Source organism: Erithacus rubecula (genome assembly GCF_903797595.1).
Source record: "Erithacus rubecula genome assembly, chromosome: 9".
NCBI classification, from domain to species: Eukaryota; Metazoa; Chordata; class Aves; order Passeriformes; family Muscicapidae; genus Erithacus; species Erithacus rubecula.
The window spans coordinates 5591955-5609965 of NC_136660.1; the positions used below are offsets into that span (position 1 = coordinate 5591955).

At 38.3% G+C, this 18011-nt stretch overlaps 1 long non-coding RNA gene across 1 annotated transcript; it reads left to right on the plus strand.

Moving 5' to 3' along the window:
* The first annotated feature begins 133 nt into the window (after positions 1-133).
* LOC306805225 lies at positions 134-17167 on the plus strand. The gene is made up of 2 exons (XR_013775157.1): positions 134-247; positions 16817-17167. It is a non-coding gene; the product is annotated as an uncharacterized lncRNA (long non-coding RNA).
* Positions 17168-18011: the final 844 nt, after the last annotated feature.

Here is an 18011-nt window from a genome sequence, read left to right on the forward strand (position 1 = left end):
CGCGAGACTACGGAACCGCGTCGCCGGGGCAACGGGCGGCGGCGCGCCTCAGCCCTGACGGCAGAAAGGCGTGTCTGTGGGGAAGGCGGAATAGAGAAGGATTTGTTCATCCTTCCCATAAGGGTGTGCCAGGCAGCGAGGCTGCTGATAAATAAAGAAAAACATCACCTTCCTTGCTTCTTGGAGTAGTTAAGCCCTAAAATGGTGAAGAAAAAAAGAAGAGAGAAGAAAATCTTGGAATCGTAGGGTATGTTGAGTTGGAAGGGACCCATCAGGATTATCGAATCCAATTCCTGGCCCTGTACAGGACACCCTGAGAATCACACCGTGTGCCCAAGAGCGTTGTCCAAATGCTCCTAGAGCTCTGTCAGGCTTGGGGCTGTGACCACTTCCCTGGGGAGCCTGTTCCAGTGCCCGACCACCCTCTGGGGGAAGAACCTTTTCCGACATCCAACCTAAACCTCCCCTAATTAACCTGCTCTGTTTTCTCGAGCTCCTCAGTTTCCTCTCATAAGGATGTTGCAGGCTGCAATTAGGGCTCCCCTCAGTCTCCTTCAGGCTAAACAAACCAAGTGACCTCAGCTGCTCCTTGGGCATTGCTGTTTATGATCTGCATTTAAAGTATTTCAGCGCTAATGGTTGTTCTGTAAGGATGATTAGTCTTACAGAGAATTTCCAATCCAAGTTTCTAGCCATGTATGCATGTTTATCTCAACTTTAGTATAGCTTTGACTATCTTCTGTAACATAACTGTATTGAAAGTGATGAAGTATGATCTAGATAAACAGATGCAGAGATAGACTGAAAGCTGGCTGAGCTGCCAGGCTCAGAGGGCTTGCTTTCATTATGACCAGTGCCAGAATTTCACTGGTGTCCAGTGGCTAGTGACATACCCCAAGATATGATACTGGGTCCAATATTATTTAATGCCTTCATTATCAGTATTACTTAATGTCTTGTGCCATCCTCCTGTGCAGAAGACATTAAGTAATACTGATGATGAGCCTGCTGGGGCTTTGATGAGGGGAAGAATGGGGTGTCAGTGGGGAAAAGTGCCCCTAGCATGGCCCATAGAGGTTCTTAGTGCAATGCTAGTTAAGTAAGTGCCTTTGCCATGCTGCACAGAGAAGATTTAAAGAAACACATGAAAATATGAATGTCTAGTCAAAAGCTTGCCTTGGAATAGGTGACATGGCTCTCAAAGAGTAACAAATACTTGTGTTCAAGTTGCATCGTATTCTGTGCAGTATCAAGTCAGCATTTTGAGGTCTTTAATAAATGAAGACCAGCACTGAGTGAGTTTAATTGAAAGACTTTAGAAAGAGAACTATCTTGCTCACTTTTTGGCTATATTCTTGCTATTTTTCTCTGGCTTCAAGTTACTGTGATAGCTCTTTCTTCCAGACGGTGCTCATTGATGGGAATAGAGCAAACTTTGAGGGTAATAAAAAAGGCCATGCTACTAAACACTTCTATCCCATGGGACCTCCAAAAGACACTTTAAAAGTTCAAGGTGGAGGCTTAAGGGGCAGACCCCAAGGGCTGTGATGAGGGGTAAATGGGATTCCTATGGGGAAAAGTTCCCCAGAAGACTCATGAAGCAGTAAAAGTGCAAGGCTCCTCATGGCTTTTCATTGTGGAATTGGAGTGCATGGAAACAGGTGACAATGGCAGTTGGTACTATTATTGCCATGTCACCATGTGTGTTCTAACTTCACAGTAGTGTCAATTCTCACACTTAGCAAGTGATAGAATATGAGGAAATGGCCTCAAATTGCACCCAGGGAGGATTAGATTTGATATTAGGAAAAATTTATTCACTGAAAGGGCTGTCAGGCATTTGGTACAAGCTGCCCAGGGCAGTGATGGAACATCAGTCCCTGGAATTATTAAAAAAATTTGTAGACGTGGTACTTGGGGTTTAGTCATGGACCTGGCAGTTTTAGGGTAATGCTTGGACTTGACCTTTTCCACAGCCTCAATGATTCTGTGATTAATTATTCAAGATCACTGTCTTGAGGGGGACCAGTAAAGCACCACTGAACATGGTGAGAGTTGTAGTCCACACAACTTTGTGCTTTGTGAAGACCAGAGAAGGATTGTGTGTAGCTTTGTCAAGTGGAACAAAGGGTGGCATGAGTTCATATAATAGTCTGAAAGTGGAAAGAAGGCAAGAAAAAAAAAAAGGGAGAGAGAAAAGAAGATAGGGTTGAAGCTCAGACATCCAGAAGATAAGAAGTGAAATAAATAGCTAATTAGCAGCAAATAAGGAAAGTCAGAGTTCCCTTTGTGCCCTCTGTAGCTGCAATCCTCAAAGGTGAGTGACATCCATGGGTCTCTGAGGGAGCCCACATGGCCTGATATGCCATAGCTCTCAACTATGCCTGTGCTGTAGGGACTGGCTCTGCAACATGGGAGTGCTGGGGGGAGTTTTCCTTCTAACATATGTGGTTAGATAAGATAGTCTCTTCTGGCACAAAGTTTCCCAAAGACACCTTGCTAGCTCCCATTTTCATTTGCAAGAATTTATCTATCACTTGGTTTCATTATATATCAGCAAGTCAGATCCCATGTAGTCCAGAGGGGTTTTGATGAAGAGCCAATTGATTGAATAGGAGATAGGTGAAGTTGTCTGTATCAGCTGTTAAAGGTTGAGGGAGAAAGGGTAGTTGGCACTCCACAGTCAGCACTTACACTCAGACATGAGGTGATTAGATTGAATTGTTTCATTGCACTGAACTGTGTTTCCCTTCCTTTTAGCTCATGAGTACACACATATGAAAAAGCAATATTTGGCTCTTATCTGTGGGAGTATCGTACCCTTTTTGACCATCCCACTTGGTCACTGTACCTCTTCAAAGTGACAAGCCCTTCTCTAATACTTAGCCCTCTGCAGCCTGGTCTTTTCCTCTCTCTTCTGGCAATGCTACAAAAAAAAAAAAAAAAAAAAAAAAAAAAAAAAAAAAAAAAAAAAAAAAAAAAAGTTTGCCGAAGGTCTTTACATTTGAGCATAAGGCTTGGTTGCTCAGTTGCTAATGAGGTTATACTGAATTAAATGTGTCACAATTTACTGATTTTCTTGCATCTAAACATCAGATCTAACACTTAGCTGGCTGATTATCTTTTTCCATACTGCATTAATCCAGAGGCAGATGTTGATGATCTTGTTAAATACTATATAGAATGAGATTTTCAATGCCCTGGAAGTTAAATTGCATACTGTCAAGCTGTTATTTCTAGCTGCTTGACTAACTTTTTTTTTCATCCTTTGTGAGGGAACTGGAGATTTTAATTAATTTATTTATTCAAACTGTATTCCTGATTTATTTGTGTATAATCTTTAGTTTTGCATAAAATATTTGACTTGTGACAGATAATTGCATAGCTGGTTTTTGCTGTGTGCTTATCAGTTATCTGTAAGTCATAACAATTTGCTAAAACAGATCATTAGGTCAAACACTTCTGTAGAAATCAAACAAACTACTTCTGAGAAATGCTTTCCATTACTCCTGCTGCTACCTGAGGAAAGACAATTTAATTTATTGCATTTTTAGACAGCCAATGTTCATTTCAAGTCACATTATCTTCAGTGGAAAAAGGAGAAAGATGCTAGGCCAATTTACCACTTGTGGAATGTGAGCTAAAGGATTAAGGGATCTCTATCAACAGAAGGTTTTAGAGGCTGTGTTTTTGAATCAAGCCAGTGTGTGGATAGGTAGTACTTTTTGTCTTTAGAAAAATGAAAATATCATTGTTCCCTGGTTCTTCTAGAAGCATCATGTTGCAATGGCCTGAAGTGGCTGCAGAAAGCAAGTAAAACCAGTAACCTCATCTTCGTAAAATTAGCTTTAATGTAATTATTATTTGTATGTAATGTTATGTAATGATGTTATTGCTACTTTAAAAAATCTATATTTATATGGAAGTTTTTCTTTACTTAGAGAATAATCTTGGGGTGCTTTGTGGATTTTTGTCCAAAATCCCAAGATCCTGGAGTGCTGAATGTCACATATTCACTCCAGATGGCATGCCAACCTCAGCTGCACTGGAGTGAAAATGGCTCCTGTTTTCTGACAGAGCCTACAGAGTTGATCCAAAAGATAAAAATGTGCCCTGCAAAAAAAACTCCAAAAAACCCCCAAAACAAAGAAACAAAAGACCCCCAAACAAACAAAAAACTCCCCCAAACAAACAAAAACTATCGTAAATGCTCTACTACATTATCTGCAAATTTATCAATGAATGCAGATTGATTATTTCTTTTCATTATCATCCTTTCTGTGTTTTGCATGTTTTGCTCCTCCCAAGGGACTGCATGGGAATAGCATGTTGACTATAAGTATAAATTAAATGTTTGTCTAAAAGAAAAACTATTAAAATGTAATTCTAGGCAGGATGTGCCTGTCAGCAGGAAGCTTCCTAAAATACCCTCTGTTTTAAGGGTGGAATTTTAGAGTAGGAGGGAAGTGTAGAATTGCTATTTACCTGTCTGATGCTGCTTTTGACATACATGATGAGCCAGCTTCATTTGACTGTCACCTCCTTAGGAGGCAAAATTCCTCGGCCCACACTTTCCTCAGCATTGACTACTTCTTTATTTATTCTTTGTGTCTTTGCATTTTATCTGGACTGTGCATTTTCAGTGAAGCTCCAGTTAAAGACAGGCTTCTCAGTCACGGCATTGTAGGAGGGCCCAAAGAGCCTCCCACACAGTGCCTTCCTCAAAGAGAGATAGGGATGTCTGTTTCTTTGAAGAAGCACTTTGGAAACAAAAAGGGATTCCCCTATGCCTCTGACAATTTTTTTTTCCCACCACACATGTACAGAGCCATCAAACTGATGGGCCTCCTTCCATTTGCCAGATTTTTCAGAATAATCAGATTTTAGGATTTCTCCCTGGGAGATGCTGCATGTGATGTGTACACACTCTTTGGGTTGCCTCTGGGGAATGCCTGAGAGGAGCTGTGGGCAAGGCAGTGGGTGAAGGAGGGCTTTGACAACCAGGGCTGAAGGAACCTCATTCAGAGGGCTGGGAGTTTCAGGGCAGGGAAATCTTGGAGAAGAAGGTGTAAACTAAATCAAAACCTTTTCCAGTTGCCTTTATCCCTTTTGTGTCTATTTGGATTTTGCCTTCTCAAGGTCCTCAGTGACTTTTTCCTTTATAATTATATGTGGCCAAAAGAGCAAGTCATTAGAATGAGCGGAGAACTTGCTATTACAATGCCTTGGCATGAGAATTTTGTCTCTGAAAGAACTTAAGCACAGCTTAGAAATCAGCAACCACAGTTGACACTTTTCTTAGCTACTAGAGCAACGGACAGGATTTGAAATTAGTCAGATTTGCAGGGAGGAAAAATTGGTGAGTTTAAAAACAAGAACACAGCAAGACCATGTCTGAATAAATTTCCAGTTGTCTGTACATAGACCATTTATTGAGAAAGATAAGAAAAACTAAATTTTCATAATCCTGATTACATGCAGAGGATTGACCCAGATGCATGATTTTAGCTGTATTTATTATATTTAAACACAATGAATGCCTTCACATGTGTTTACTGAAATGGGGATCCACAACCACCTAAATCCTTCTTAAATATTCCTGTTTGAAAAAGAAACTATTGGATTCATGCATATTAAGAAGTAATGTATATGGCTGTGGTGCTCTAGAATTAATTAGGCCTCTAGTTTTAGAATCAAGAAGATATTTTCTCATTGCTTACAGAATAAAATAGTTAAATCCTCTGCTTAGATCTGAAAGTAGTTTTGCCCACAGCAATCAAACTAATATTTTCTTTATAGCTCATTCTCTCTGTAAGCCTTATGCTGATTTCATTAGACTTTAGATCAGGTTCCAAGTAACTAATTATATTTATAGTGTGATTTCTTGCTCAGAATAACTAATTTAGTTAAAAGAGATGGTGGGAATGGTTAAAGGTTAAGTGGTATTCCTTTGCATTACCTTGTCCAGGTGCAAAATACCAGGAAAACTTTGTGTTCATAAGCCCTCAGTATTAAGCTGAGCAGCAACCTTCCTGTTTTCAGTATTTTGTGAGAGCATAGTGATAATTAGTTAATACACTGACTTTTTCTTTTATATTGAATAGGGCTGACATATTTTTGGCATCAAAAATGGGGTCAAAAAGAACTGGCCATCTGAAAGTGATGACAAGTAAAAATGTGAGGATCTCCATGTTTTTCACATATGCCTCATTGCTTCAAGTCTCTTCCTAACATTTCTTAATAGATTTTCTCTCATACAGCTCTATTGTAAAGCCACCACTGTCCCTTTCATCACTTTCCCACCCTTGCCACACATCTTCTCTCACCTACAACCCACAGGCGTGCCGCTATTTCCTCAACCCACACCTGCTGCTCCACTCCTCTTTGAAAGGGCCTGAGCTGCATATGTGCTTCTGTTACTGCCTTCCTAAATGCTGCCACAGGCTTCTCTCAGCTGGCCCTATCCACCAACATAGAAGACCCTTTCAGATTTGGTTTCTGGGATTTAAAAAGTTTGGACAAAAGTAGGTTTGTTTAGCAGCTTTACTTTGCTAAAGGGTATGAAGGTATGCTTGCATCACTAGCACTGATTCTGTTTCTCCAAACTGGCTCTCTTATCCTAACTCCACAGCTGTGTTTTTCTCTGGACAGTACATTATTGCTTTCTTTGCCCTTAGAAATTGACATGTTTTCAACATACAGTGAACATCACGTATCCAGAGTGCTCAGTCAAAAAAATTTCTGGATTCTTTTGTTTTTCCTTTCTGAGACTGTAATGCAAAGAAATAGGCCCATTTCAAGTTCTCTTTCTGACAAGAGGTCTGGTATTTGACACAAATCTGTAGACTACAAAGATCTGTTTGGTCATTAAATGGTCTGAGCCATAACATCATGCTCTGATCTAAAGTTTACTGAGAACCTTAAGTTACCTTCTTTTTTTTTTTCCCCTGGTATGTTTCCATTCCTGAGAAAAGCAAGAGCTGCAAGACTGGCTTATATATACTCATTCAATTAATCAAGTGAGAGTGAATCAAACCTTTCCAGACAATTTTGTTTGAAGTGTCTGCACTCTTCTCTGTATTGCATGAGGTGCCAACACCAGTGGGAGTTTGCCTGAGGTAAGAGCTGTGGGTTTGGATATATTCTTCCATTTTTATTAGGCCTTACACTCACAGGAATTTTGTGCTTTTTAATCTTGTAACTGTACAAAACTTATCTGGGTATGGAAGAGAATAACTTTAGTGAGTTGCTTTAATTATTCTCATAGCTGTTCATGTTAGGTTTTATGAGCTAGTCACACTTAAAAACTTCCAAACATACTTTTAGAGCAAGAAGGTGTTTAAGTGAAATTATTGTGGCATACATCTAACCAGTAATAAGCTCAGCTGAGCTACTAAGATACCTCAGTACTGTGTGTTTCTTCCCATTTGGTCCTTAATTTCATTCAAGCATTTTAATTTCCTTTTCTGCCTTTATTATCTGTATGCTTTTCTTTGAAACCCTTTATATAGAATGACTTCTAGCAAAAAGCAAATTGTCAAAAAAAAAAAAAATCCAGCTAAGTATGTTAAATATTTATTGCTCTTAATATTCAGGGTATCGCTGCAGAATTGAGTAGTATTTATTTGCAGTTCAGTAGCACTGAGATTTCCCATGCTGGTAAGCATAATACAAGGCAATATTACATTTCCTGTAATCTTTCAAAACAAGAAAAGAGATTGAAAGTGAGACCAGGACATAAAGAAGCAAACAGTATTTTGGAAAGGTCTTGTGGCATGTACTATGCAATGCATTCATTTGTGAATACAATTAATTATGCAGTTAAGCAGGACTTGTATGCTACTTCACATAATCAAAATTAGATCCAGTAACATCTGATATCTTGGCATAAGAGTCTACCAAAAGGATGGTAATATCATAACTGTCTCCCTTTTATTTTTATACATGAGATATAAACAGAAAGAGACCTGTTTAGTCTGTACCATGGGACTGTAATTCTACACAAGAATAGTAATAGATTATTATACTGCAAGTTTTTACTTAGCACTTCGGACTAGCTATTTCTAGGAGCTTTAAATTCTTTGGAATAAGTTTTTCAGGACAGGTTAATACTTGAAATGTTTTGTTGCAGTCTTTTAGCTATTCCCTCTGGAATTGGTTTTTAGGATTCATCATTTAGCTTCTAAAGGGTCATCTAACTCTCATGAGGTGGAGTTTTACTCTGCATAAATAACTTGTTATAAAGAGTAATCCTCAAAATCATAAGTTGGATCTTTCAGTTATTGGAGTGGGGAGGCAGACATTCAAGGCAGACATAAGACAACAAAAGCAGTTCCCATCTGAAATTTTGCTAGAATGGGAAATGTAAGCAAATGAATACAATTAGTTCTCTCACAGCTTCAAACACAGCAATGAAAAGACAGCTCAGTGTTTTATTTCCTGTCTGTCAGTTAAAAGTGCAATATAGAATTATGGCCAAATACTAGTACCGAATTTTCATATGAACATGTTAACAACTGGTGTAAAGCTGAAAAGAAAGCTGCTGTCTGCAGCAGTAAAGGCACATTCTCTGGTGTTCCAGAGTGAAACCATCTTGCATTTGTAGATCTAGGCTGTCACCATGAACCTCATCTGTCTCTCTGCACACCTCCTGCAAAGCCACAAAGGTGTAATTTCGGTAAAAATGAACAGGCCAAGTGCATTCCATGTGCCTGACACTCTGCTGCTCAAGTCAGAGCAAGATTTTAAATAAACTGGACTAATTCTTCCCAGCTGCAGTGGGGAATCATGCATTTTCTCCTATATCATCTTTTGGTAAAGGCCCTTGTGCAGAGTATATGTTAATCCGTGCTTTTTGAAGAGTGAAACAACTTGCAATATAAAAACCCACAGCACTGATACCAGAATGCTATCTAGTTACAGACACTGGAATACTTTTGATGGATCTAATATTTATCCTTTTGCTGGAAGGCAATTTTAAAAGAACCAACTAGTTAAACTTGAGATACTTCTATTTCCTCATAAGATTTACTTCTCCTCCTTAATCTGTAACTCCATAGTGAGTTTCTCTAGCCATCAATACAACAGTACAGCAATATTGCCTCATCAGTCATGATTTACTTAATGTTTTCTGAATTTAGTAATATTTGATTAAAATTTAATGTGAACATATCATATCATGCCACATATATTATTGCATCCATTAATCAGGTAACTATAATAATGAAATGTCGGAAGATTGGATGAAAAAGGAGCTGAAGTCTTTGATATATGTTTGGCATGGGTTTGTGAGTGATTAACGAAAAGATATCCAGTCAATTGTGTAAAGCTTCATTAATATACATTTACAATAATCTACGTACTGTATCATCAGATATTTTTAACCTTAGTTAAACTTGATTTTTTAATTTACTGAATGACACTAAATATTAATAATCCTGAAAAATATATACTATTCTATTAACTCTCATAATGCCAGAATGATTCATAATGTGTCCTAATGTTTTTGTAGCAAACTATGTACTAAAAATATGGTCAGAGTTAATGGATCAATTTTATTAAAGGTGAAACAACAAAGGCTTTGTGCATGGCTCTATAAACCTCAACTTACACAATCATATTAAAATAAATGTAAGTTGGTGTTTCCATCTACTTTTTTAATATTCAAAGCTATATATGAGCTAATCTAGCAAAGCAACTACTCCAGTTTGGTAGAGGAGATATTGATAACTGTAACACCTGAGCTCATACTCATAACTATTTTGTTAAACATATGCAAACATTTTAGATTAATAAAATCCCAACAAAAGTTGAAATGCTTAGGCTTCAGCTCATGAAGCAGGATTAGGACCTGTTCTTCAGGTAAGCTTTGAGAAATATATCATTGTTTTCTTGATATTTGTGAAAAGAAACCATTAAAACAATAATCCTACAGCCTGGATCCATGTAGGAAGTTCTTTATTGTGTGGTGGATCTTGTTGGGGCTGTTTGTCATGGCAGCAGTGCACACGTGGCTCTTGAGTCATGTGTTTTTGGACTCAGGGCTGGAAACAGAACAGATTAGAATACATGTGCTTCATTGGTAACAGTGCTGAATGTTCCCAGTGATTTGCAGTGCACATGTCCCTCATTGCATACAGCATGGAGCACACTTGAGTGTGTCCTAGAGGTACTGTTTGAGAAGCTACAGCTGTTATATATCTGATATTTGTCTCTTATCTTGTCTCTCTTTTGGTGAGAATTCAATTTATTTAATTTTCATGTATTGATTACTGTGAATCATAGAGAACACAATCACTTTTTTCACTACAGCTGCAGGTAGCTAAGTACATGTTTACACTACAACTTCAGAAAAACAGATGTCTTCAGAATAGTTTCAGAACACTATTGCCATTTGTCTTTTAATATGGCCTGTGATTTTGAAATATGTGTGGTTAGAAGCTGGATGCTGATCTCTAAACTGAAATACTATCTCTTTTGAAGGGTGCTTGGAGATGGCTGTTGTGTGGTGTTGATCTGTATAAGCACTGTGCAGTATAAGGGGCATCCAGTTTATATTTTCATCCTACAATGTCTTGTCTTCAAATGATTTAAGGATGCTTTCTTCAGTAGTGTCTAGTGGGCAAAAGCAGTGTCTGGGTACTTGGGTAACAGCTTAGTTCTGAGCAAGGTGGGTGAGCATGCCTGCCAATCAACTGATAAAGGATCTATGGCTCTTCTAAACAAAAGTCAGGCAAAATAAGCCTATGTACCTGCATCTGGTACCCGTTCTGCTAAGAAATGTGAAACTATGTATTGAAAGAGAAATTGAGGCTGTTTACTACCAATTTAGTATTTGTAAACAGTCTCACTGAGCACTATACAGAACCTGCTTACTTGGAGACTGACAGAGACATAAGTAAAATAATTATTATTCCATCTAAATATAAAATTACCTACCTGTGCTTGCAATATTTTAAATACATGCTTTATAAAAAAACTGATGTGAGAGCACAGGCTCTGTATTTTGTTACACTACTTACTTTACACCACCTAGTTCACATACTGCCTTTGGCATCAATAAATCTTAGCATATATCTTGAGTATGCAGACTGGTGATGAAGAAAAATACATTGTGTACTTTCCTTATGTACCTGTGAAGAAGAATTAAGAAGACACAGGGTGCAGAATTCTTTCTTGGGCTTAGGTGGATTTTTGAAAATGAATTTGCTTCTGAGTTTCTGTCAGCAAGAGTAACCATAACTCATTTTCTGTGGCTGTTAATCCTGCCTGTGAGGGGGGAGGGATAGTAATTTTCTTTGTAGTTGAAGGCAGGAACTGCATCATAACAAATAATGACTTTAGGATAAGCCTAAATGGATGAAGTGCCATTGCAGTTGTCCTTCAAAATTAAGAACAGTAGGACAAAAAAATGCAGAAAATATGATCTAAACTAATTTTACTTTCAGCTTTTGTTGAGTGTTCTTTAGCCTAGGACCAGTCAAGGCTTGCAAATGCTAAGGCAATGGATGTTGAAACATCCATGTTAAGCAGTTCTTTGTTCACTTTTTTACAGGTGGGGAAATCAGAAATATAGGATTCAAGTGTCCCTCATACAGGTAGCAGTAATAAAACAGGGGGTTGTACCCCAGAGACCTGTGGTTGACTTTTAGACACTGCAGTTCATCACTGAAACAGCACATTGAATATAACATACATTCCCAATCTTTTCAGTAAAGCAGGCTCTTTTTCCTGCACATTCACAGATTTCATATAGAAGAAATCCCATCAGAGATTTGGTGATTTTTAAATGGTGTTTCCTCTTTTCATCTTTAGTTATAGCTGGGCAAATGGTGTCAAGTGTAGGTATTGAAAGCCACGGATGGGAACTCCTAAGAGTCTATAGAAAGATTCTATTTTGGTAATTCTTTTTGATGAAAGGCATGAGAAGTTGTCTTTGGGAATGTGACAATTGATGCAGAGCACGAAGTTATTTCCTCCTAGTGGCATCTTGTTTTCAGGAGAGGAAAATATTGAGATTATGCTACAGCCTGAAGCTCTAGCATGTTGATGAGGTAGAAGGAGTCCAAATAAATTAACTGTTGTCAGACTCTGATTCCAGTGACTGGGATTTTATGTGATTGGGGAAAAAAATGGTCTTACATATTTTGAAAATCATAGTCTGCTTTGGCAAGAAAGAAATTGAGCAGATCAGAGCCTGTTTCTCATGTCATTGAAGTATCTGAGGACTTGCCTTCTGCTGAGATGGGAGAGAACTTTCTTCAAAGTTGAAAGTGTTTGTTACGTCTATCTAAAATGTATAGCCCTGTTCTTGATCTAAGAAGATTTACATGGCTTCAATCTGCTCTTCTGGCCTAGGGAAGTCTACCTCTAGCAGTTAAAGGACGTTTTTTTCAGGAATGAACTCTGACAGTTCCTTGAGTTTATGTTGCTGAATTATGTAAGTATTGATGTGAGACTTGAGGAAAAAGGGCAATGTGAATTTGCCAATGCTAATGTCCTTGCCCTGTCTTTCTGCAGCTGTCTCTGATATGATGACTGAAGTATTGCAAATACTTTTAGTTACTCCTTAATATTATGGGTACAAAAAAGGGAGGGGGAATGGGGAATTGTTTGCAGCTGAGTGCACCTTGGAAGTTGAGAATTAGTTGCTCATGTTCATGCTTCTGTGTTTTTATATTCATATCCAGTGTCTCTGATGGGCTTATGAGAATGATGGGGAAATGTCTCTTATACTAAGATTTGGATAAGAAGATGAACTTTGAGTTTGGAATTTCCATTTTTATGGACTTGCACCTTTTCAGCATGGTCTTGGAGAACCTAGTGGTGCTTTAAGTGCAGGTTCTCCTCACCCTTGCAACTAACTGGGAGACAAACTGCATGCATCATAGGTCTTTGTGCACAACATAGGTAGACTTTAGGTAGATGCTGTAGAGCTTTAGTTTGTTTATGTGGAAATGAGGGTGCTGCTCTGTGTAAATCAGGAAGACCAAGGTGATGGAAAGTTTCTTAACAGAGAATGATTTAGTTGGGATAACTGGTAGATAACAATTCATGCTGCACACTGTGAGTGAGAAATTTCATTGAGAAATTCCTCTCTTCTGTAGAAATGCATAGCCACTCAGTAGAGATTCATTTGTGCAGCACTGAGTTGACTTACAGTACCTGAGATTTCAAATGACAAAAGAATCTTGCCATCAGACTCTCTCTGCTGAGCTGCTGACACAAAGGGCTGTGGGAGGTGAATAGGAACACCAGTATCTCCAGTTGTTCTCAGATAGCTCTTCACAGAAAGGTGTTCCCAGAGTTTGCTGCATAGAAAGCACAACCCACACGTCATTGTTACTCATTTGCTCAGTTTAAGAGGCTTGTTTTTCACAGATGTGCTTTTCCTGTTTGGCATTTGTAACTGAAGATTGTAAGTGTCATCCAGCTATAAAATGAGATTTTCAGCTGATTCATGAACATGTTTTTAACTGTAGCATAAAAAAGAATATGGTTGAGTATGGAATGTATGTTAAGCTGTATTTCTACCCCAGTATATTATACTACTCGGGAAGGGTGAAAAAGAAATTTTAATTAACAGCTATGCAAAAATTCCCTCCCCACTTTATATAAAATAAAATTAATAAAGCAATTAGAAGATAGAGTTAATTTCTATATGTTATCCTGTATTATTCATGCCTATATATGGAGCTGTACATACATGGATTTTAAAATAATTAATCAAAATTGCAGTACATGGTAAGTAAAGTAAACAATCAGTATATTTGAGTAAGGCTTTCATGTGAGAAAACTGACCAGACGTTATAAGAAAGGGCAGTAAAACTTGGGAGAAGAGGAGAAAATGAATTATCTCAGAATAAGGGGACCAGGACCATTCATGTCTGTATAACAGATAATTTGTGGAGCTTATAGTAATGTAATTTGAAAGTTTTTATTTCTACGTTCATGCTACAGCCAATTAGGATAATCACAGATAAGCAAGTGTTTATTGCTGTTCCAGGGAATAATAATAATGATCAGATGTGTGTTATTTCTGCCGAAGTTTTCTTCAGTATATACTTACCATCTCATGTCTAGCTTCAGAAAAAACATCTAGATTAAAAACATAGTAAAAAGGCCTTTTGAAAGTGATTTAAAAATAATTCTTCATACCAAAGTGCAACTGTGAAAATACTTCTGAATTGAAAAAGCACCTTCCTTTTGGCATATGGATTAAATGTGCTCTCTAGTCACATTTGTTTCTGGCTAGGTACTCCATCTCTAGGAATTTGCACTCTTCTAAAACATTAGGCATGAATCTGGCTGCTTATCAGAAGGCTATACTTGCTTAGGCTTCCTTAGCTCACAGAGAGTTTTTAAAAAGTAAGGGTATTTTTTAACATGTAAGTATCCTCCTAAAACTGATAATCACATAGAAAATGTTAACTATTAAAACAAAAAAGCCAAATGACAGCATTTGCCAATATGTTCACAGCAGAGTGAGAATCCAATACATACCCCTTGAAAGTTGGTTTACTAAATTAAGTGTAAAATAACTATTCTGAATTATCTAGTTGCCTTTTCATTCTCAAGGTTTTATTTTATTGTTGCAAGATTCTTTTTAAACCTACAAACAAGGATCTAATTTCTGCTACCTGAGCATTGGCAACACATTGGAGAGAAACATCCAGGAGAGAATCAAATTTATTCGCACTATAAATTGCAGCTATATTTAACATTGAGTGTTCTGGCATTCTTGAAAGTCTTCCTTTTCAGTGAAATTAGGACAATAATGCCAGCAAATCAGTTTTAGTGGTATTGATATGATGTGTGTTCAATTGGAAAGAATATATGGAAGAGGGAAGAGACATCTGGATAGTTGTTACCTCTGCGAAGAAAATATGTACCCTCTGTCATAAAGGCAGAATGAAGCACCAGAGTGGATTTTTCTGATGCTATGCAAATTGTGGTTGTCCTCAGCACATTCAGTTTCTGTCCTGAGTCATAGTTTTGAAGATCTTTTCACTACTAGATCCAGACATTTCACACAAGGTTGCTCTCCTTCAAGTTTTTAAAGATGACTCAGCTTAGGCTGAGAATTACAGGGCTGTAATCTTCCTGGCAGCTGCCCCCAACTTGTGACCTCCTGTCTGTCCTGGGGAAGAGGGGCACTAGCAATGTGCCTTTCCAGTCAGCCCTTCCATTACCCACATTGAGGTATAGTTGGTTATGCTTCCTTCCCAAATATGTGTCCCACAATGTGTGTCCCACAATGTGTGTCTGGGTGTCATACCAGTGTAGCATAAGGAAATAGTCCAGGTGTGCTCCCATTCCTTCAGGTCACAAATAGGATGACTATGGGACTCCTCACCCTCAAAAACATGAGAGCTCTTTTACATTAGCTTTTCTCACAATGACTTTCCCAAATATGCAGAGTAACAGGGAGCCCTGAAGCTGCCTGTCTCCTCATCCCTTTCCAAAGCCACCTCCTTAAAGGATCACCTCATAATGGGGCCTGATTTCCTGTTTGATCTTGGTGAGCCTCATGGTTCACACTAAACCATGCAGATACCTCAGGGGCCACCACAGAAGCACTAGTGATGAGGGGATATTAGTACATACCTGGATTCCTGCACATTATCCTCTCTGTAGTTAAACACCTTAAATAACCATTATTATTCTGGCTGTATTAAAAAGTGGTAGCTTGGCAACTGTGGTTGTGGGGTGTTTTTTTTGTTTGGTTTGGTTTTGGTTTGGTTTGATTTGGTTTTTAAGCCAAACAGTAGAGGAAATGAGTTCTAATCCTCTTGAGGGTGCTGTTTATTAATAAATTTCCACCATGGAAATTAATATCTTCTTCTTTCCCAAAACAATTATGAACTAACTGTAACAGAAACATGCCTTTTTAGCTGAGGTGACAGGAATAGATGTTAGAGACGGTAAACAAAGTTGGGTTTTTTTTTCCAGAAAACTGAAAAATATATGAGGTTTGTTAGTGCATCTGTTAAATAATGACTTTATGAGGCCAGATAGGAGAGGATACAGGCTAAGTCCTCTGTATAATGGGTCAAAAACCCATAGTGAGAATTAGAGTGTCTTGTGTGTGGTAGTCACAGCATGAAGATTAAATGGTATTGCTTAATCAGCAATGTGGTAACAGGGAGTTGATGTTCTTAAACCCATTTGGGATTTTGCTTTCCTGTGGTTGGTAAGGGTTGAATTCCATGGGAAATGATCTGCTTATAGGCCATGGAGTAGGGGAACTAGATGAATGTGAATTGCCATTTTGGATTTGGCCATGTTATGTTCCCATCTTAGAAAAAGGAAGTGATATGGTTTGTTTGGTTTTTTTTCTCCTGATGAATATGTATATTCTCTCTTGCTCTTTTTAATATGAAATGTCTTAATATAAGCACCTTTGCACAGTGTATACATCTAAGTGTCAATCCATTGAAGAATTTCATCCCATCATATTATCCTTGACTTCAAAAATGCTTCTGGCTTTGGGGAAGTACACGAAAAGCTACAAATAAAGCTTAGTCTGTGCTTTACTCTGCTACACTCTGAGATGTTTCCTGTGCAGACAAATTTGTACTTGGCTATGTATCTTGAAATTTGTAATTTCACACCTATTGATGATATTGAGTCATTTTCACTATATGTACAAGGTATTAATAAATGTACTCTGTTAATGATTTGTTTCATATTTGTGGCGTTGAAGCCAATTAGAAGTCCTTGTGTGTTTTTTGTATGTTTGAGATGTCACTGATCCTGGAATGGCACCATTTGGTCAGTTAATCACTGTTTTTTGTATCCTCCTTCTCTTTTATAGTGTTTTATTGGTGTTCTGTAAGGATAGAATTGAGCTACAGGCTGTGGGGTGCACCTGCAGAACATCATGGCAGCTTAGAGAAGTACATGGCAGCACAGAGAAATTTGTCTCCACCTGACTGTGGGGGGAGGAGGTGTCATGTGGCAGACTACTGTGGAGAGGAGCCTGCTGGAAGCTGATAGACCCTTGACTAGTGGGTGATCACCCCATATAGGGGCAGTATGAAATCGTGTTGCTGACATGGCAATGTGTGATAGGTCGCTTAGTGAGGACTGCTGTATAGGGAAATATTGTATCTTGAAGAAGTGTATAAACCCAGCTTGTTTCTTTGAATAAATGATTCAAATTCCCTGCTGGTCTGAGCCTGAGTCTCAGTCATTTACAGTGTTCCCTGCTTCAGACACTATCCATTGAAATTCTGATTACTCACTGTAATAGATTACTCTATTACATGTTATAATAATTTCTTCCTCACACTTGTTTTGCACCCATTAGCATTAGGTTATTTGGAGTATGCTTTAAGGAAGGAAATGCCAGAATAAAAGAAGCAGGAGAAAGACCAATGATCAGTGGTCCCTCTTGACCACTTTAAATAGAGATAATTGCAATAATCATATCTATAGCAAATATGCTAAATATCAGTAGTAGGTTAAAATTATAAAATTGCTTTAACTCTGTTGATAGCTGAGCTGTGTCCAAATATATAGTAATAACCTTGTTATTCTGAAAGCTTCTCTTGTACCTAGGGTGCCCCTTTTCCCTCCACAACATTAACAATGTGCATCCAGTGTCAATCCAGAAAGGTTTTTGGACTAAAGGTAAAATAAAGCTAGCTGTGGTACCTAAATAGATGTTCAGGTACACACGGAAATGCATCTGTAACACAGGACATGGTAGCACAATCATGTGGATAACCATTGCTCCCTACCCACTGCAGACCATACCCAGCTCCAGATACTCACACCTGTGCCAAGCCAGTGGCACAAAAACTGTTTTTCATTGGGAGAACTTGACAGTCTCTGGGCTGGAAAGTGAGGAAGGGTACCAGCGGGCTCCTGGACAGTTTCTCCCAGCTCTTGCCAAATTGCTGAGTTGTGGTGCCACACTTGCATGTATGTGCCATAAACATATTATAGGGCATAAAGCATTGAAGGCTCTGACAAAATACCTGTGCCAACCTTGCTGTAATACTCAG